Here is a 21,008-nt window from a genome sequence, read left to right on the forward strand (position 1 = left end):
ATTGAACACAAAGTTTACACAAATTTTGAGTCTCCAGAGTGGAAAACAGCTCGAAAAAGCTGAGTACGTTGGAATTTTCCTACCACGAATACAGGATATGCTCCAGGAGCAGGTACGGGGTGATGAGATGTGGATTCTCGTTCAGGTTCTGCTCTTTTCTTGTAACAGCCTCGATTGCTCCCCTTCTGCTCTCACTTCCCCCCTTCAGCAAAGGGAAGCACACTGACCTGTGCTTATCAAACGTACAGATTAGGAATGAAAATAAATACGCGTTATTTCTTTTTTTTACCCTTTTGAAACCAGCGCCTAAATAACCTCATGAAAAGACGCATCCCGCCCTGCCAACTGCCTCAGCTGCTTGTGGAAAACACCCGCTGGAAAAACGGAGCTGGAATTACAAATAACGTGACGGGAACCGTGCTTTACCCCCCCCACACCCCCCCACGGCTTCTAACCTTGCTTCACCCGAGACTTTATCCTTTATTCTCCCTTTCTCGAAGCGGCAGCACCGAGGGGTTAACGGAGGGGGGGGGGGGGGGGGCTAATTAACCCAATTAACGCCCCTCTGAGGAGAGCCGCGGGGGTTCCTCAGCTTTCCGCCGGAGGTGTGGCGGCGACGGGGAAACGCCGGAGCACCCCTGCCCTAGATGAGGGGAAGGAAACGGGGCTGAGTCACCGCCGGCCCCCGCCGCCCCTATCCGCGGCCCCAGCCCGGCCTGCGCGGGCGGATAAGGGCGGCCGCGGCCCCTCCCCTCCCCCCGGGCCGCCCGGCCCTCAGGCGGCCCCGCTCCCCGGGGGCGGCCGGCCCCGCGCCTCACGGCCCGGCCCCGCCCCCTCCGCTCTCATTGGTTCGCCTCACCCCCCCCGCCTCACGCTTCGTGAAGCCGGTTGGCTCAGCGGCCTGCCCATCAGCGCGCCGCCCCGCCTCTTTTCCTCACAGCTTAGAGCGGGAAGGGGGGCGGGCCTAAAGAGAGCTCTAACTACCGATTGGCCGGCGGGGGCCGGAGGGCGGCTTTTTATTGGGCGAGGAGTGAGGAGTGAAAAAAAAACCAACAAACCACCGCCCACTCCACGGAGCCGGGGGCGGGGCCAGAGGAGCTTGGCCCAAATCTGCCTAGCAACCGGCGGGTGGGCGGGAAAAGGCGGCCGCCACAGGAGTCCCGCGCTGCCTGAGGGGGGGAGGCGGTGAGGGAGGAGGAGGAGGAGGAGGAAGAGGAGGAGGGAGGGGGGTGAGGGAGGAGGAGGAGGAGGGAGGGAGCGAGGCGGGGTCTCCCTGCGCGCGCAGCCCCCTCCTCCCTCCCTCCCTCCCTCCTCCTGTCAGTGGCCACCTGAGGGAGCCGCCTCCCCTCCCCCCACGGCCCCAGTCCGGCCCGGGCCCCGCTGAGGAGGAGGAGGCGGCTCCGAGGGGGCTGAGGAGAGTGAGTGACAGCGGGACCCCCCCCCTTGCCCCCCCCCACCCCCCCTTCAACGGCACGGGGACAGCGAGGAAAAGGGACCCGGGGGGGGGGGGGCGATAAAAGGCGGGGGGGGGGGCGCCCCGAGGGGACCCCGGGGGCTGAGGGGGGAGGGGAAGGGAGAGGAGGGGGAGGGGAGGGCCCTGAGGGGGTGTAGGGGGGGGAAAGGGGGGAAGGGAAAGGGGGGGGGAGGTTGAAGGCCCCCCCCCCGGGGTTGAGGGGGGAGGGGAGGGCCCGGAGGCCTCTGGGGGATTGGCCCCGGGGTGGGGGTGGGGGAGGGGAAATTAAAAAAAAATTAATAATAATTAAAGTGTGGGAGGGGGGAGGGGAGGAGAGCGGCTGGGGAGCTGCCCGGTGGTCAGGGGGGGAGGGCAAAAAGAGGAGGGGGGGGCAGCTCCTGGAACCAACCCCCCCCCCCCCCCCCCCCCCCCCATAGGGGGCAGGAGCGGGGCCACGGGGGGAGGAGGGGAAGGGCAGGGCCGGCGGGGAGGGGAAGGGACAGCAGGGGAAGGGAGAGGAGGGCGAGGACCTGGGGGGGGTGAGGGGGTGAGGTTGCCCCGGAGCCCCCCCCTCAGGAGCAAAGTGGCACCCCAGGACGGGACAGGACAGAGCTGTGGGGGGGGGGGGGGAACCCCAAAAGGTTGGGTGCCCCCTGAGGGGGGAGAGCGGGGCGAGGAGGTGGCCCCCGGAGGGGACCTGCCGGGGGAGGAACAAAAAAACAAAAAAAAAGAAAAAAGAAAAAAAAAATCAAACAACAACAAAAAAAAAAACAGCATTTGCTTGCTGGAGGGTGCCAGATGGGTTGGATTCGCGACAGGACTTAAGATGGAGGTGGTTGGTGGGGCCGGTGCCAAAGCCGAGGACTTCTGCCCGGCTTTGGGGATGCGCGGAGGTTCCGTGTGCTCCTCGCCGCGGCGTCGCGCTCGCCTCGGGAACTCAATTACTTTCTTTTTCTGGCAGCGTTTCATCTCTGTACGACTTCTTTTTTTTTGGGGGGGGGGGGGGGGGGATTTAGTTTGTACGCGAGACGAGCTCGATTCAAAATAAAGTTATATCCTGTCTGTGGTCTACCACCTTCTCCTCACCCCCAGCGATCTGCCATGTTTCACAGAACCTCTCTAGGTAGCTTTTTGAAAAAAAAATCTAATCCGTTATTAATTTTCTATCCCTTTCGCCACTTTTTTTTCTGTCTTTGTGATAAGCGTGGTGAAAAGCTAGAGAGAGAAGAAGGAGTGTGCATAGGAGCTGCGTGCGCTGGCAGTTGCTGTAGGTAAAAGAATTGTGAGTTTAAGTGCTGAGAAGTGTCTAACTTCACAAATTCTGACTCTTCAGAGCACTTTAGCAGCATATCCCAAACAAGAAAAAAAGTTTAAGGCATGAAAAAGCTTTTCTCTCTGCTCTAATTTGAGAAGGACCCTGAAATGTAGTGACTAATCAGCTTAGAAATTGGTGCTATTTGTTTGAACTAGTGCAATATGAAGCACTAGTAAGTGCAAAGAAAATCATGCAGAGTGCTGCAGCATTTCTCATGGCTGTCCCAAGCACAAAGTTTTAAGGAAGAAAACACGTTTTTGTGGCAGGCAGGCTTCTTGTGGATGGAGCTTTTAGAGGGAGCTTCTCCTCTCAGCCTGAGTGGCACAGATGATTTCTTCTTTTCTGAAGACTTTTTCAAGAGTTTAATGACACGTGTTATACAAACCTGAGCACGCACGCTGTTCAAACAGTGGCTAAATCTCCCAGGGAGTAAAACAGATGATGTTACCACGCGAGCAGAACTGAAATTACGTCTGTGTGCCAGTGGTCCCTATGTCCCGCTGTCCAAGGGGCTGCTCTCTGCAGCAAGCAAAATGCCGCAGGCTATTTCATGGCTCCCAGTTGGCTTCGTTTTAAACATCCTAATTTCCTGTTGCCGTGAGCAATTCCAGAGGGTCTTGCAGGAAGAAACTTGTCTATAAGCAATGAGTTGGGGACTACAAAAAACCCCAACTTTTGTTTGAAAAGAAAAGCACACGAACATAGTAACTTCTGAAAGCTACTTCAAGAATGGGAACGCGCTTTCATCCCAAGTTAATTATCCGGTTTCCCTCATAACAGGCTGAGTGCTTCAAGGATTGTGCACGAGAGGCAGCCCCATAGAATGGTAACCTCCTTATTGCAGCAAAAAGAATACAAAGTCATTACTAGATTAAGCTTTAACTGAATGTCTCTCGTCTCAATAGAGTTCAGCTGTTTGGACCAGAGAGAGAGATTGCCTGCTTGTGGCCCTAATATCTTCAGCTTGAATTTAAGGAGCCTGCTGAGCCTGGAGAAACTGGCTCGTGCGTTGTCGCAGTTTCCCAAAGGCAGGTAGGGAATTAAAAACAGTGGTGACTTTACTCAGCGGGTCACAGCCGCATCTCTGTGAGCACTCCCGAGGGAACAGGAGACAACCCTCACGCGTTTCCCTGTAGGAGCCCAGCACTGTGGGAGGAGGATTCGAATCTTTTGTAATGCTGAGACCCATACAAGCTGGGTTAAAATCATACAAATGGAATTAAAAATGCCCACATTTCAAAACTCCCGGCCTGCTCGCATCCCCTGGCATGCTCATGGCCCCTTGAGGAACTGAGCAGTGTCCGTGGGCTACCAGTGTAGTGTGAAATATCTCTGTGGCTCTCCTGCTTAGAGAAAAAGCACTTTGAAAAGATTTATGAAAAATATTTCCCTGGTCCAGCTTGTCAGTCGTGTCCTCCATTCCTCGCACGACGCCAGGCTTCAATCTCATCTGCGTTTCTGGGCTGACTCAGAGCACCCAATTTCACAACTTTGGTCTGCAACCAAAAATATCAGTGGACGTTGCAGCCAAAGAACAATGAGGGAAGACACCCTAAAGAATACCCCTTTGCTGACTAACTCCCTTTTCTGCAGAGCAAGGTGGTGTGCGTGTTTTTGGAAACCTGACCAGTGCTGTTTCTTGCCCAGGTTTGAAAACTGAAGGCATTTGTACCGTGTGCGCACAGGTAGGCTGGCTGTTGAGCATCTGAGTCTTCAGATGCCAGGGGTCACAGCATAAAGAATGTTGTATTTTTACCTAAGCAACATAAATCACACCAACCAAGGCTGTTGACCCATCTTAAGCCCAGGAGAGCGTACTCCTCTAGGAGTACTCTTCAGCAGGGTTAGAAGAGAGAGCTCCAAAGCTGGCATTCAGAGAAAGACAAGAGTTCCCATTGCAGGACAGAATCCTCCCTGCCTGTTCACTTGAGTCGTTACTTTTAATCAAATAGGTCTCTCGATTTGCAAAATAAGCAAATCATGCTAGCTGTGAAGGGTTCTCACCTGGAAGATGGCATTTCCCTGGAAGCAGATACTCAGACACACTTCCTACGTGTGAGTTGCCCCCTCTTTATCAGTTTCATCCTCCAGCAGTCTGCTCACACGCTAGATCCTGCTGCTTAGCTCAGACCCAGTCCTTGCTAAGGTGAATAATGAGGGTGTTAGTAACAAGCTGGAATATTGGAATACCTGCTGCGTTTGCTTTTGGGTTGCCTCCATTGTAAACCAGTGGCTTTATGCTCATGGAGCTACCAGAGCTATTTTCAGGGTTTATCCATCTTTTTACTCTTCTTTCTGCAGCCCGTAGCAACTTTCTCTTTGCCAGAAAACTCTTTATCTTCTAACCCAGCAGCCCTTATTAATAGCCTCTTATTAGTTCTTTAATTTTCTGCCACTGAACCCAGCTGATGAGGGAGTTCCAAGGAGGATGGAGAACGTGAGAGGTTGTGGTCGGTGTTTGGTGACAGACCCCAACCCACCATGCTGGGGACGTTTTCTGACAGACTCAGGGCATGACTGCCAGTAGAAAATCAAGTTGCTGCTTTTTTCTAGCTGGTAGCTTTCCCATTTGTTCCCAATGTACTCGCATGTAATTACTGATACATTATAAACATTGTATTCTGAATTTATAGACAGCATCTCCCTGGCCTGTGGGGAGCCCATGTGTAGTTGCCTTGGTTCCCCTGCGCAGAGCAGTTAAACTCTCCCTCAACAACTGATTTATATAACTGAAATAGCTAGGGAAGTGAGAAATTTCCTTCCTCTTAGGATACAATGCCAAGGATGTCAAATCTCTAGAGAGCCTGATGATAAGAACTGGGCTGTCCTTTTCTGCAGTTATTAAACAAGTAAATGACTCGTCAGAGCACTGAAACCATGGGATGCGGCTCTGTGGCAGTCCCTCTCCTCCTCGGTTGCAGGCACCCCCGCAGGTCCCATGAAAGGCTGGGTGAGGAGGTGATGGAGGAGAAGCTTCCTCCCCACAGGGGAGCAGAGGGAGCTGCAGGTTTGGGTGAACTAGATGCGATTTTTCCCAAGCCACCTCTTGGCAAAGCACTGGGAACGGCACGTAACCAGTAGGATTTTGTGATGGCTGCGAGGGATCTCCCCCTCAGTCTCTTCTCAGTACCTGGCTTTGTTGTCCAGGACAAATTTCAGCTCGGAAGACAGCTCACCAAAACCCACTGACACAGCCAAGTGTTCTCTGCTTTCTGAACTCCTCCTGTTCCCATTGAGCAGCCTCTCTGCTCTGACACAAATCTGGGGGAAACTGGGTGGAATTTGTGGGGCGCTCTGACACCGTGAGAGTCTGTTGGAAGAATCCCCTGGTTTTACCCTTCCAACTCAAGCAGCACGTTAGCTTCTGTGAGGGTGGGCAAAGGAGCACGCTGACATTCCTGGGTGAGGACTTGGTAAACTCTAAACAAGCCCCGGGAACAGGAGATGCTTTATGAATCCCTTTGCCTTGAAATCTACCTGAAAAAAAAAAAAAAAAAGACCAGCAATGGCTGATCCCATCAATCCTAAATTTAGAAGTGAATCTAATTTCTAAGCCTTGCTTTTCAGCAGGAAAGCAGGTTATGGAACTGACCTGGTACAGTTCTGTTGGGGGAAGAGAGGGAATTAGCAGGGGGTTAGGGGAGAAGACTGGCATTTTTTACACGCTGATAACAAACATCTTATTAGCAGAAGGAACAATGTTAATAAATGCTTACAGTAAACATGGTGTAAGACTCGGATAATCCTTCTGAAAATAGAGAGGTTTTCCTACTCCGATAACTATCCAGTCACCTTGATGGAGATCAGCAAAACCTCGCGAGGCTTTCTTAGACTTTGGCTTTACATCAATGTGCCCGTGACTGCCTGTGACATAACTGGATGGTGAGGCTGTGCCGGCACCTTGCAAATACACATCAAGTCCTTGGCAGCAACAGGTAACAAAGGGCTCAGAGCATTCATCTTAAAAAAATTACCCTGAGTTCTAGCAAACCAACAGCAGGTTGAACTGTCAAACCTCTGTTCACCTCTGAAAGGTTACAAGAAAGTCGAGAGGCACAGCCAACTTGCTTGTTTGGCCTCGACGTGCTACAAATTTTAATAAAGTTAATTATAATCAAGGCAGTGATTTTGTAGCGGGATGGCACAGGTGGCTTTGCATGCAGCGCAGGTCTCGGTGCAATGCTGATCCCGGGCTGGGTCCCCTGAGAAGCCAGGAAAAAACGAGCCCTCCCTTTTGCAGCCCTAAAGCAAATGCCTGCTTTATAGAAGGGACAGTATTCTGAAGGTGTTTTGCTCAAAGTTCCTAATTTTTGCTCTTTATCTACCTTTTGTTGCAATCACTGCATACTTGGAAGAAATCTGGAGTAAGAGGACTTTGTATCCCCTTCCATCAGAACTGTATCACTGGAAAAAAGCCTTGCCTAGGTAGGACTTAGAATTAAGAATGCTTTCTGCCAGCTCTTTATTTCTCAGTTGCCCCAACCGTAAGGATCTTTGGGCAGTACTCGTCTGTTAAACCACAGAGAAGTGTCGGTGTCACGGCACCCGTGCAGCCAGATACCTGCCCGTGCCGGTGTTAATCTCCGTGAGGAATCTAGTCTGATGCTGGACTGAGAGAATAACTGCTGGGAATTGCTCAAATCCATCTGTGGAATTTAGGTGGAGTTCCTCATGCTGCAACTACAAACCCACTGACCTTGGGAGAAGCTTTCCCTGTGTGCTCTGGGACCCTTAATTTGTAGGGTCTGCACTGTAAAACCGAATCCGTCCTGAATCGGGTTTTTCTGTGCCCCGTGTACCGAGTGGCCAGCAATGACTGCGGAGTTTGTTCAAATCTGGTTACCAACGAGTGATGCTTTGTTAACAACGACAACCCCAAACCTGCAGCTTCCAAGATGCTTTAGTGGATAAACACAAATCCTGCTGAAAAATCCTCTTGAACCATTTTTTAAGTTGATACCTTGCAAATTTATAGCGCAGCTGAGCAGCACAGTCTGGCTTTCGAGCTCAGATCAGGAGCATCTTTGGTTTTCCTGAAAACCGTCGCAGCCCTGTGCAGGAACACCTCGAGTGTGTCAGAGGAAGGGTGAGAGCAAAGTTTTGAGTGTGGCATTTACAGTACCCTACAGCTGTAGATCTGCTCCTTATCTTCTGGAGAAATTAACCACTTCAGCACAAGCACTCCAGTCAGCCCGATTGGTCCCCCTCAAGGATAAAAGCTGCTTTTCTAGGAAATGGGATAGCTGCAAATAGAGCTTCGAGAACACAGTTCTCTGCTAGAACTGGTAAAAGCTATTAGTTATCGAGGTCATAGTTATATTTCCTCAATTACCTCTAATTTGGAGGGTGGTAAAGACCAAAATCCGAGAAGGACCAGACTCTCTCCATGCTGGAGGAAATGTCTTACATGTTTTAATTCTAAGAGCACTTGCCAGTAACAACGTATTAACATCAGCTCTCTTCTGCTTTCCCCGTCCAGGGTTTCAGAGTATACAGATATTGATACCAGTGTGAATTAGTAATTTAAATATTTTTGAATAAGGAGCCAACAAAAAAGTTGTACACAACTTGAAGTGTTCATTATCATGCTCCGAAAGGAGGCAATTCATACTTAAAATCACTTTGTAAGTAGCCCTGCGGTCCCGTTGCACTCAGAGACTGCCCCGGAGAGTCAGAGGAGGTAAAAGCAACGTGTGCAAGAGGAGAGGAAATCAGCAGATGACGATAAAATCACCTGATTGCAGATGTGGACTGTGGCACAGCCCCTGAGTTTCATTTAGCAGGGAAAGCCGGCGAGCAGCAGTCCCGCTGGTGCAGAGCAGGCTGTGGGGTCCTGCTTCCCGTGGGACCGGGGCAGCCGGGATCTGAGCCATACAGGACCTCGGCAGAGTTCTCTCCAACTAGTTAATTCTTCTCCTAATCAGGGTCAAGTTCTGATGAGCCACGTGACGGCGATCAGTAAACAAGCGAGAGGTGCTTGTTTACAGCCATCCCTCGCCGGAATGGCTCCGTGGCTCTGACTCACTGTTTGCCAGCGAAAACGTTTGTGTCCGAAGCTGCAGGTCACGAGCCTGACCGAAGAGATCTGCGCCGGGCTGCGGAGGACCAGTTTGGGGAGCTGGAAGATGGTCTTTTGGCAGATCTTTCAAAAAAAAAAGCAATGCCGGCTGAACTTTGTGCTCTCCCACTTCTGAGCAAAATCGATAGTCCATGAAGCGCTTGCTGAATTGGAGCAGAGCTCCTAATATATCCCCTTCCAGCCATAAAAGTGCTTATTAGGGACAGGGTCAGATCATATCACGCTGAAAGCACCATCTCTGGCCCGGCAGCATTTGCATATGTCTGCTGCTTTCCCCATTTCCTGAATAACTTACTGATCTTTTTTTTTTTTTTTTTTTTTTTTTTCAGTTCACAAAGCTTAATTTTCATTTCTCTTTGGGGTTATTCACCTCAGCGCTTAGATGGTGCAATTTTGGCCCTTTCCAATCTCGCGTCCTGCTTTGCTGCAGAAAACCTTTAGGAAAACTTTTAAGAAAACCCGCAGGTGGGAGATGGGCAGACAGACCCCACGGTGCGGCTCATATAGGGACCGAAGGGCAGATTCTTCTTGTCAAAAAACACCCCTTTACTTCCTATCGTATTCCTGAACTACTTTCCAGAAATTCTGGCTTGAGCAGCTGGTGGTGGCTGCAACTTGCGCTTGCAGGAACACAGTTTCAGCAGAAAACAAGTAAAGGAAGGTCTCTTGGTCCCAAATCTATGGAATTCCTTTCATTCTTAGCATAAGCCATCTTAAAACTGTATTCCTGTAATTTCTAGCACCGTCGTAGCAGGATTACAGGTCTATTCTTTCTTCCCTTTAAATAATTAAATATATCATCTCTTAATTTCAAACTCCTAGCCTGCAAACGCGAAAGGTAAAAAATACCTTCTCTACAAGGTCCTGGGGCTGGCTTTTTTTTAAAAAAAAAGAAAGATTGCAGTCTGCCATCCTAGGATTGGACACCAGGGCAACACCCCCCCTGTACAGCCCCTGGTGTACGATGGAAACCAGGTGAGCCTAACAGATGGGGCTGCTGATATGAAATATTCGGAGCTCTCTGTGCTCCTGCCTTCGTGATCCTCTGGACCATCCGGTGATGTTCCCTGCCCTAAGTAAAGCACATATCGGCTGCCGAGCTTCGGGACCTGCTCAGCCTGTTCCGTGTGCCAACATTAGCATGTTCCCGTGCCTCTTGCATCTGCTGCTGGTTGCAGGAAGATGACCAAGTCTTCCAAATCTGGCGCGGGTTTTACTTCCTTTTCTTCTTTGACCTCTAATTCCGATGCGCGGTATCTTGAATTTTCTGAGAAAAGGCCTAATCTCAGCCTTCCTCCTGGGATAGTTGTGAATGTGGCACAAATTTTACATCTTGCCTTTTTTTCTGGTCACATCCCAGTACCAAATTCTGCTCTTGTTGCACCAAAATTAACTTCCTGGTGTATGTTACGCTGGGTGGTATTTTAATGAGGCGTGGCAGCAGAGCGTACGGGAAGGATGAAGTAGGAAGGATGAAATATTTTATCCCTGATAACACCTATGGACTTTGCATCTGGAGTGAGGGAAATAACCTTTGCAAGACCAACTTCACGTTGGACTTCATGGCTCCAGCCAAGTTTTGCTGTCTTGCTGAGGTGTTTGGAGTTAAAGCAGGGTCTGGGCTACGTAATGTCAATTTTGGCTACCAAAATCGATAGCGGTGCCGGTCCCTGGGCTCAAGCCACGTTCCTAAGTGAAAACCAAGCGCAAGCGAGATGCAGGGGGGAACCTGCTGGGCTCTCTCCATGCTGAAATTTGGGCAATAACTGTTAGAAAGGATGGAACCAACCGAGGTGCCCCTAGCCGGGCCCGCGGGCACCGCTCCCACCGCGGGCTGCAGGCCCTGGGGAGAGGCACGGCCACGGCGCAGCTGCTGCCTCCCCCGGCAGCGTCACCGTCACCGTAATGACACACCCAGGGCACGCCGACCGACTTCCCAGCGCTCTCCGTCTCCCACCTCTCCTGCCTGACATTTAATTGCCTGCGTGTAATCAAGGCCCAGGCGAGGTGCGGTGAGGTAACGCCGCCGCGGCGCTGCCCCGGCCCCTGCAGCATCCCACACGGAGCAGCTCGGCCAAAGCGGGGCTGGTGGTTTGCTGAAACGGCTCCCGAACTATTGGATTTTAATTTGAACGCAGCACTTCGTTTAGATTAAAATCCAATCATGTTAATAGGCTGATGGTGCCTATTTCAATGAAAGCGTCCCTCGGCGGTGCGTGGCGCCCAGGTGTTTCGCTCAGAGCCCCCAAAAGGAGCGCGTTGGGCTTAGAGGAGCGCCGACACTGAGTTGTGAGGTTTTAGGTGCTATTTTAGGTCGGAGGGGGCTTCTCTAATCGTGTTTCACCAACACTCTCTTACTCCACCTGGCAAAGACGTTGAGGTGATCTGTTTAACCCAGAGGCAAGGCACCTTAACGGCCCTTTCAGGTGCCTGCTTTGGGTTGTTTGGCCCCAAGCAGCATCAGCTTTATTTCTTTCTGAACCCAAGGTACGCATTTACAGAACTTTTGAACTCCGAACTTTTTAAAATCAAACAAAACAGGTAGATTAATTATTTTTCTCCTTAATTTGAGGTTTCACAGAACTCGCCTCCCCAAAGCACGTTAGGATTAGTCTCCCTTCAGCCGCTTACACAAGCGTGTTGCAGTCCCTCCACCTGCATGCACTTCTCTTGCAGAGTTGCTTCACCGTGCGCAGGCACTTCTAGGAACGCACAGCTCTGTGTTCTCTCGCTGACAGAGCCAGCAAGTTGCTGCACTCGTTTCTCACTGAAAGAGCAGCAGCTCGCGTCTTCGTTAAGTAATTACAACCCTGCTGCACCTTCCAGGTGACTTCGTTACGAGTCCCTCGGGATGCTGCAGCGGTGCCGTCCCCCAGCAACGGGGCCCCCCAGGAGAAGGAGGTCTTTACCGAAATGAAAAAAGATCAGCAGCTCCTCTCAATCCACTCCTCAAATATTTCCTAAATAATCACCGGCTTTGATGTTTTAAGTAAGGGGATGAAAGAAAAGCGTAAGGCGAGGTGCTCTTCGGCCTGTGGTGGTGTTTTTGCGCGTTGTGTTTGAAGGACTCGGTGCTTGGGTTGGTTTCCTAGGGTGAGGGTTACCTGACCTGGAGCAGCTAAGGCCGTGGGGGCCTCACCACTCCGGCATTTTTTATGTAAAACAAAAAGAAGTTGGCCAAATTTCGGGTGATGTGCTGACCGTGAGACCGTCGCTGTCTGAAATCCTCCGTGCTCGGGTGCGGGGTATAAACAAGTGGCTGTAACCCACTGAGCAGGCTCCCCGTCTTTTCACGGGACCTACAAACTAATTTTCAGCCTCAGAATTAAGTCATCAAAATTCTAAAGAACTTTACCAATTATTCTGCTTCCAAATCACTTTCAATCAGCATCACACTTGGAAACGCGTTGGCGGGGAGCATCGCACACGAGGTCTGGCAGAAAAGTGCTTATGGGGCAACCTCCTCCCCAGCTCTCTGCGACATCCCTCCCGTTTCTAAATTCATGCTTCAGCTAGGTTTCAGAAAACGTGGCAGAAACGTGACTGCAGAGCCAGGAGCTTCATCCTTTTAGAGAAAGGAGGACCCCAGAGCACGGGGTATGGCCCTGCTGGGAATGATCAGCCTGAGATTTGGGGAGCATAGGGAACGCGATGCGCTCAGGCTGGTGACTTGGGAGCCAACAGACCCTGTCCAGGTGATACCCCGTGTCCTAAAACATGGAAAATGGGAGATATTAAGGCTTGGTGGCGTTCGTCTGGTACAGAAACTGTCTGTGGGGAGCTAGGCGAGCTCTGATAGTTGGGTGCCTTGCCAAGGTTGCCCTGAATGTTCTGGTGGCACCCTTTGGGTGACACTGGGTGACCAAAAGGCAGGGAGGGAGCAGCACGTGGCGAGGACACGAGGAAGTCGGTAGCCAGCTGGAGAGCCGGTGGGCCCAAACTGCATCCTGGGGGGGTCACAAGCGTCTCGGTGGGGTCAGTTATATGAACTGTTCCGTTTTTCTCCTATTAATTTGGCCATCGGTTTACGTGCTAGGCTTGAGATCTGCTGAACACGGCTTCGGACCCCCCCCCCCCCCAAAAAAAAAAAAAGTTTCCTACGAGCATGGTGGCTCTGCCCTGAGCTGGGCACCCCGGGCTTCGCTCCGCATCTCCTGCACGCTCTGTTTTGGGGCCGTTTTCGGAAAAAACACGAGCTTTTGAGTTTCTAAGTGATCCCGGGGGGGGGGTTAGAGCAAAACCCCAGTGGGGAGCAATGCCCGGGGGGGCGAGCAATGCCCTGCTGGTGCCCTATCCCCGGTGGGACCCCGCTGTCCCCGGTGGGATCCCTGCCTAGGAAGGGGGGGGGGTAGCGGGGTGCCCCCCTCCACCCCCCTGGGGCTCCTCCGCTCCCTCCACGTGGCCCCGGGGGCTCCACGGCGCGCCCCGCGGCGGCGCCCCCCGCCCGCTCCTCAACCAATCCCCGGGCGGCTTCCAAAGCGCCGCGACCCCTCCGGCCAATGGTGCCCCGGGTCACAAACCTGGCTTCACCCAGTGCCCGGAAGCGGAGCCGGGGCCCCCGCGCGGCTGCTGCTGCTCCCAGTGGCTCCCAGTGACTCCCAGTGACTCCCAGTGCTGCTCCTCCGGCCCCTGCCCGTCCCCACGGCCCAGGACGGGCCCTGCCCCGCGCATGCTCCGCCGGGTGACGCCGCGACTCCATGTGTGAGCAGCGCAGGAGTGGGCAAGGGGAAAAAAGCCGCTGCCGGGGGGGGGGGGGCGTGTAAAATTGGGGGGGGGGAGACACCGGTCGGAGAAAAAAATTAATAATAATAATTAATAATAATAATAAATTCGGGGGCCGGCGAGCAGAGCACGGGGAGGAGGAGCGGGGGCGGCCGGATGCGAGGCGGCGTGAGAGTGAGTTTCCAGCCCCAAACTTCGGTGGCCGGGGTGGGGGGGGCGAGGGGGGGGGTGGATTTTTTTTTTTGGGGGGGGGGGGGGGGGGGGGGAGCTGGAGTGATTCGGGAACCCCCCCCCCACCCCACCCCCTAACCTCCTGCCCCAGGGTGTGAGGGCAGCGGGGGCAGCGCTCGGGGAGTGCAAAGTCCCAAGGGGGGGGTGGGGAGGGGACACGGGGGGGGACACGGGACCGAGGGGGGGTTGGGGAGGGGGGGGGGGGGGGGGGGGGCTGGGCTCGGTCCCGGTTGTCCCGGGGCTCGGCGCCGGCTTTTGTTCGGCAGCTGCGAGGTTTTCGGTGCGGAAAGTTGCTCCGGGCTTTCCGCCGTGCCTGCTTCCTCTTCCTCCTCCTCCTCCTCCCCCCTCGTACCCCCGGGGCGGGGTGCTGCCTGCCAGCCCCCCCCCTCCCCCCCTGCACCCCCCCTTTACCCCCCTCTCCCCCTATCCCTACCCTACCGCTTCCCCCCCCTTCCCCTTCCTCCTCCTCCTCCTCCTCCTCCTCCTCCTCCCGGCCCCCGGGGGCCCCGCACCGAGCGGCCGCCCCGGGCAGCCCCCCCCCACCCCCCCCACCCCCCCCCATGGCACCGGCCGTGTCACAATAAGAGTCCGTCCCCGCCTCAAGGTGCACCACACCCGGCTGCCACCACCGCTCCCCACCCGTGGGGTCACCGCCCGTGGGGCTGGGGGACACGCCGAGCCCCCAGGGACCCTCCGCCACCACCCCCGGTTCACCCCCCCCTCCATGCCTCCATGGGTCCCCCGGTTGAGGAGGGGGTCCCGGGGGTCCCGGCTTTGGTCCCCCCCCCATGTGTGGAAGCAGCAGAGATTCGGCATCACCGGTGCCTCCGAATGGGAGTTGGGATGCGCCGACTTGCTGGCCCTGCAGCATCTGCTGGGGGTTTGGTTTGAGCCCCTTGGGGTGCTCGGGGTTTTACTTTCGCTTGGCTCCTCGGGCAGCCCCCCTGGCTCTCCTGGGGTCATTCAGGAGCCTCCTTCCCCCTCCAGCACCGCCGAGCCTCCCGGGTGCGATGCCAACCGGTCAGCGGGCAAATGGCCCGAAATTCTCATTCTCATCCCCGAAATTCTCATCCCCGGCTTCCTTTCGCAGGTGCCTCTCTGGCTTTTCGTGTTTCTCCCTCAATCTGGCTGCGAAGGCAGCTGGAAGCGGAGGCAGGCGAGCTGCGAGCAGAGGGTGTTACACAGGAAGTGAAAAGCGGAGAGGGGCCGTTGGGAATCACAGACGTGCTGGCAGGCTGCAGGCAGGAGGAGGCAGGGATCCCGCTGCTCTCCTGGACCGGCTGCTGACCGGGTCCCGAGCCAAGGGGAGGCCTGGGCAGGACGCGGCAGGACCCTAAGGGATGCTCGGTTAGCAGAGGTAGAGGACCGGAGGCTGGAAACGGGACGAGAAAGTAAGAAACTGGGCGCTGTTGGTGGCCTCGTTTGCCTAAATCACTTGGTGGCCTCCTGGGCGCAGTGTGGCTGCGGGCCTTGCCTCTTGGGCCAGTCCCGTAAAAACCCAAAAGACTAAAAAGGTAGAGGTGGGGTGGCGGTGGAGGTGACATCGCGGTGACACCTGCTGGTGCCATCAGGCCCCGGTGCCACCTCACAGTGCGGGGGGCTGTGACACGCACGGAACCGCGCGCCCCGTGCGCCGCGCTCCGCTGCTCCCCGCTGCTTGGCTGGATTGGAGAGCCCTGGGCGAGAAAATGGGGTGATATCCTAACGAGGCTCTGCAGTGAAGTATCTGAGGCAGGATCACAAAATAAGGTAGTTTCAGGGCTGAGGGAGCTGCTCTTTATTTTTTCTTCCCCCCCTCCCTTGCTGCGTGGTCTCAAAAATCGGGAGGGCTGCGCGGTTTGGCACGCGGCTTTCTGGCTGTAAGAGCTGACACCGGGCTGATGTTCTTCTAACTTTTCTTGGGGAAAAAAGACCAAATATTACCAGTTAGCATGCTCTGGTTCTGTGGTGGTGTGAAAAGGAGACCAAGTTCTGTGTTCGAAGGGAAAACCCACCCCGGTGGGGTTACGTTGGGATGGAGGCGTTGGGGATCTGCGATGGCTCGGTGGCTCGTGGTGGAGCCGGAGCGAGCCGAAAACGTTTCCCTTTCCTCGGAGGTGGAAGCAGCGAGGAGTCGCTGACGCCGTCCCCAGCAGCGTTACACAGCCGGGAGGTTACGGCAGCGGGCGATGATGCAACAGAGTTGGCGGATGATGCAGTGTCAGGATGCTAATGCTGTAACTTAATATAGCCGTGTTATGACTTTTGGGGTAATTACAGGCTGGCAGTCGCATGCGGAGCTGCTCGGAATTGGTGGTTTGGATTCAGAGGGGGGCTCACGCGTTGCGGGGTAGTTTGGAGGCTTACGCAGGGCAGGATGAAGGATGTGGGGTGGCCACGAGTGTGCACACGTACGACGTTTGTCCCCTTCGGGGACCCCTCTGCGTGGTCCAAGGTTTGCCCTGGAATTATCCCCTCGCGGTCAAAGGACCTACAGCGGAGGGAGGAACTCGGGGCTTACTGTCTTATGGTCTTACCCTGCTATTTCTGGGTGTGCTCCTCGTTAGCCCTGCCCGGCCTCAGCACCCTTGGTTCAATCCCGCAGCCCTTGTGCCCTGCTCCTTTTCGGGAGGGAGAGGAGGAGGAGGAGGAGGAGGAGGAGGAAGGATGCTGGGGGGTAAAAACCCAAAGGGCATCACCTTCGGATAGCCCGTGGATGGGGCTGGAAGGGATTTAAACATGAAGCTGAAAGCTCTTTTGGGTGCCGGGGGGGGCACGTCTGAGATCATCTCGTGCTTTCGGTTGTGCCTCCTGAAATGGTGGCCGTGTTGTCGAGTCCCTGGCCGACCGCCAGCCAGCCAGAGGTCCCGGCATCTGGCGCAGGCACTCGGGGAGGGCAGAGCCAGCGAAGGTGCCGCGGTGCTCGGCGGAGCGCGGGGGGTCCCTGGCCGGGCAGGGAGCGCTCCCTCTGAGCGGAAAATGTGGCTTTGCTGCCTAAATTTAGGTTGTTTTCATGGAGCGCGTTTCGAACCACAAAACTTGTAGATGCGCTGCGGAGATGCTCGGCTCTGATAGCAGATATTGGGTGTTCTTACACATCTAAAAGCCCAAATCTTTGCGCATCACAGCCTGCTCTTTGATATTATGCTCATACGAGCTCTTCCCCGGGCTGAAGTTATCTTTAATAGTTATGTTTCTTACTGCCATGCTCGGGGGGGGGATACCTATGTGTTTTTTCTGCTCCTGTTTCACAAAGCACCCTATTTTTGGAAGGTTGTGTCTCTGTACAGCGCCGGTGGGAGGTGACAGGGGCTCTTCCTGGCCCGGGGAGGTGCTGCCCAAATAGTTCACAGCCAAAAAGTTGGAAACAAAACGTGCGGGGTGTGTGTGCCCCAATGAATTAAAATCCACACGCTGAGCTCCCGTTACAGCACGAAGAGCGGTGCTGCTGAGGAGCCCCCTTACAGGCACAATCTCAGTAACGTGGAACTGTTTTTATTATTTTTTTTTTCCCTCCAAGTGTTCCTGGAGACTGTGGCATCTGAAAATACGGCGGACTTATTTTTAGACCTGGGGAAGTAGCGTTTGCCTTTGTGCAGTGCTGCTCGTGTCTGAGGTGTCGCAGCACAGGCTGTGGACCAGCCTGTGAAGTGCAGCGTAGTTTGGTACTACGTTCATGTGTTTTATTGGGGGATAAAAGGGGAAAGAACGTGCTCTTGTGGACTAGAAAGCACCAGGACAGCCTCACAAGGGTGTTTTTTGGAAGTGTCTCCTTGTTTCCTCAGGCTGTCCCTGCTCTCCCTGTGCTGCTTGGGTTAGATTCATGCCCTTAAAACTTGCAAGAAGTTTGGCACTTCGTACAGATACTCCACTTAATTATGCATCTATATTATAAATGATTGGTTTAAAGACTCACTTTTGGTTCTTTGTGGGTTGTTTTTACTTTTTTAAGGCTTTTCCACCCTCCTTTCCCCTCCCCTTGTCTCTGCATTTCTGTGGCATCCCTTTACGCGGGGAGCTGGATGTTTGCTGAGCATGCTGTCCCTCATTCACCTGGCAATTCCTGCTTTATTTCGTGTGCACACCTGGAATTTGGGAGGTTATTAACTCCTTTGTGATGCCTTCTCCCTGCTTAGCACCTCTCAGCCAGAACGCCCTGCGTCCGGCAGCGAACTGAGGTCGGGCGAATCGAGCCCGTTTTCAGGTGGGGAACCCGGCAGCGAAACGCCCGCAGCAAGGAGAGCGACAGAGCAAAGGTTAAGGTTTATTAATACGCAGTTTCCTACGCTGCCTTTTTGTTGTTCAGCACTTTTTCCTCTTCCTTCCCCCACCCTCCTCCAGACCACGCCGGGTGCCGGCGGTGTTTGGCTTTGTGGTGTGCCAGGGCTCGGGAGTCTGCGGCGGGGCACCCGGTAAGCAGCTGCTGTTTGCCTTCAGATGCTTCTGTCCGTGCCCGTCCTGGTCCAGCATCACCTCGGGAGACGGGGCAGGAAGGAATTCTCCCGTAGAGCTTTCCTACGTCTTAATTACAGGCTGCCTCCTCGCCGTGCTGGGGCTTTTGAAGCTGGTGTCCGCTACGCTCCCCGCGCACGCTCCTCTTGGTTTCTAGAGCAGGTGTGGTTCATGGGCACAGCTCACCCTTTGAGGGTTTTTTTGGGGGAAATATAAGTCCAAATAGGCCGTTTGGTTATGTCCCATACAACCCAAAGTTTAGTAAGAAAGTTTTGCGCATCCTTAGCTTTCGATGTGTTGACTCTTAAGCAAAAATATTGCAATGTGTTGTTTCAACGTACTGAAATAAGCTAGAAAATGCTGATTACCGTAGCTTCTTGCAGCTATGGCATCATGTCTCTTTCTTTTCTCCTTGCCTTCGTTGTCAGTAGGGTTTGAACACACCTCAGTGGCACATTGAGCACAGGATGGCACCGGCTGGCTGTGGTTCGGTGTCCTGTGGGTGCTGTTTGGAGGCGTGCTGGGCAGATCGCAGGTGGTTCTCCTGGTAATTGTCTCGAAAAGTGCACTGCTCAGGACCAGCTGATGTGAGGTTACACGTTCTTACTGCTGCCTGCGTTTTCCTGTCCTCTCTGGAGGAGAAGTTTTGTATTGCCTTGGGTAAACCACTTAAAGATCTCTGCGCCTCGGCTGTCCCATCTGCTCAATGGGTATAAACGTGTGTTACGAAGGAAGTGTGCCAAATGTGGCTTACAGCAACAATTCCCTCCAGTCTTATTTTAATCTTCATCTTTGGCTTTTATCTCTGAAACAGCTTAACCCTGTGCCATCTCAGTTTCCAGAGGAGAATTGCTGGTAGAACCGAAGAGCAGAGCAGAAAAAAGTCCGTGGGTTTGCCCCGCGATCTGTAAAGGCCACTTGGTTGTGTTAGGAAATGCAAACATTTGGAAGATCTGGGAGAGTAAAATTTAACAACCAGCCACACATGCTGAAGGCCAGACAAATACGGGCTGGGATTATCACGTGTCCAACGAGGAGTTGGGTAAATCCCTCGACCGAGGGGAGTGATGAGTTTGCCTCGGTCCCTCATGCTCCTTAATTTAAGTCTCCGTGTTTTTGCAGGTGATGTGCTTGAGGCAGGTGAATTTCCGAGCTCCACGATGTTTCTCTCTGTAAATCCCATAAAAATGGGGTGTAATGGTTGGTCTCTTGGAAGCAGGGTCCGGTCTGTGAACCTAAAGGGCCTCTTTGACCACGACTCTCAGAAGCTTGTGGTTGGGTGTGGATATTTGGTGTTTGCAGGCGGCTCCGTTTTGGGAACCTCTTTCTCCCATCACCGTCCTCGTGGAAGGAAGGATCTGGGAGGGGGGTTCCCAGGTCATGGTGGTGGTCCTGCCAGGTGGCTCATCAGGCACTCCCTGCTCCCAGTTTGCATGCAAAACCAGTCCCATACTGAGCTGGACCTGATGGGCACCGTTCTCCATGCAGAGCTCCTCTGCAGCGTGCTCCCCGTCTGGCTCTGTCGTGAAAATAATTCATCTGGAAGAGCTCCAGGGCTTCACACCAGCCAGTCTCATTCTGGGAGCACTGAGCTGCCCTTCTCAGCCCGTACAGTCCATATTCCTTCATACTGACCACCGCTGCTGCAGCTCATCCCTTCGGGGACGTTTGTGAGCTCGGTGTCATCGTGGCTCCCAGCGAGGGCTCTGCTCCTGCCGTGTTTGGAAGAAGAGTCTCTCTCCAATTCCTTTAACAATTAGGGGCTGACTAACAACTTGAATGCAGTTTCCCTGCTAATTCACGGTGCCCTGTAGTGAACTCGGTTGTGGAATGAAAGGGATCAGTGTCCAAGTCTGCTGGTTTTGGTGTGGGGTGCGTCACCTTCTGACTTGGGCTCCCTCCTGGATAAACACGAACCGAGGCAATCAGAGCTGGGCGCAGTCCTGCCAGACCCGATACCTCGAGGCACGTGGGTTTAGAGCTGTCGGGACCCGTGCTGGGACACAATCGGTGGCACCTTGCAGTGCCATGGGTCACCAGGGCTTGCAGCGACGTGCATGGGGCCGGGGAATTGGGAGCCAACCTCCTCTGCTTCCAGCGAGGTGGTGGTCAGGTCCCTGGAGAGGTTTCCAAAACCTCGGTCGTGCAAGAGAGGCTGAGGAATATTTCTGCTCGTCTGCCTGCTGCTGGAGGTGGGAGCAATTTCCTCGCCGTCAGCTGGGCACGGTGTGTTCATTTGCTGCTGCAGCCGTGTGGTCGCGGGCTTTGAAATGCTTGCGAGCATTAGGGGAAGTAAACTGAAGGCATTCATATTTAATAGGATCTTAGAAAATCCCGTCTCCAGCAGAATTAGGTATTGCAATTGTGTGTGTGTGTTTCTGTTGTGGCAGTGTGTACAAACACCCCGAACCACCTATTCAGGTTCAAACACAATGCAAGTCTACAATTTTCTGGTTTTCATTGTACAATAGTAAAATTACTTCGGTGCCTTTTGCAGGCACAGTGGTAGCGTGACGCTCCGTAGGAGGATGCTGTTGTGTTTGGACCTGCAGTTTGGTTTTCTGCTAGTTTGTTGATTTTTTTTTTTAAACCTTATTAGATGTAGTCCTTGAAACCAATTGTTTCAGAAGGAAGCCTTCATAAGTAGTGGAAGAACTTTGGTGTTTTAGGTGCTTGCTGTAAAGGTTCTTGAATCATCTATCCAAGTTGGAAGGGACCCCCAAGGATCATCAAGTCCAACTCCTCTTGATCTTATTCGCTCTCTCTGGAGGGCGTGC

General features: G+C 53.7%; 2 protein-coding genes and 1 long non-coding RNA gene across 9 annotated transcripts in view; 2 read left to right on the top strand and 1 right to left on the bottom strand.

Moving 5' to 3' along the window:
• NDUFA13 (NADH:ubiquinone oxidoreductase subunit A13) overlaps positions 1 to 21,008 on the top strand; it is a 91,216-nt gene that overhangs the window by 20,034 nt on the left and 50,174 nt on the right. The gene's annotated exons all lie outside the window — the stretch shown is intronic.
• The window catches only part of GATAD2A (GATA zinc finger domain containing 2A), a 62,149-nt gene continuing 42,409 nt past the window's right edge, over positions 1,269 to 21,008 (top strand). For 2 of the 7 annotated variants that reach the window (XM_068661469.1, XM_068661468.1), the window contains exon 1: positions 1,269 to 1,418. The gene's annotated coding sequence lies outside the window, so the exon portion shown is untranslated. Of the gene's footprint in view, positions 1,419 to 3,673; positions 3,801 to 13,397; positions 13,549 to 13,689; positions 13,744 to 21,008 lie in introns of those variants that run through there. The other 5 variants (XM_068661463.1, XM_068661460.1, XM_068661470.1 and 2 more) reach the window with 5 other exon arrangements.
• On the bottom strand, positions 8,165 to 13,513 carry LOC137844839 (uncharacterized). The gene is made up of 2 exons (XR_011090023.1): positions 13,368 to 13,513; positions 8,165 to 12,557 (listed from the first exon to the last, which is right to left on the bottom strand). It is a non-coding gene; the product is annotated as an uncharacterized lncRNA (long non-coding RNA).

This window comes from Anas acuta, chromosome 26 (genome assembly GCF_963932015.1).
Source record: "Anas acuta chromosome 26, bAnaAcu1.1, whole genome shotgun sequence".
NCBI lineage: Eukaryota > Metazoa > Chordata > Aves > Anseriformes > Anatidae > Anas > Anas acuta.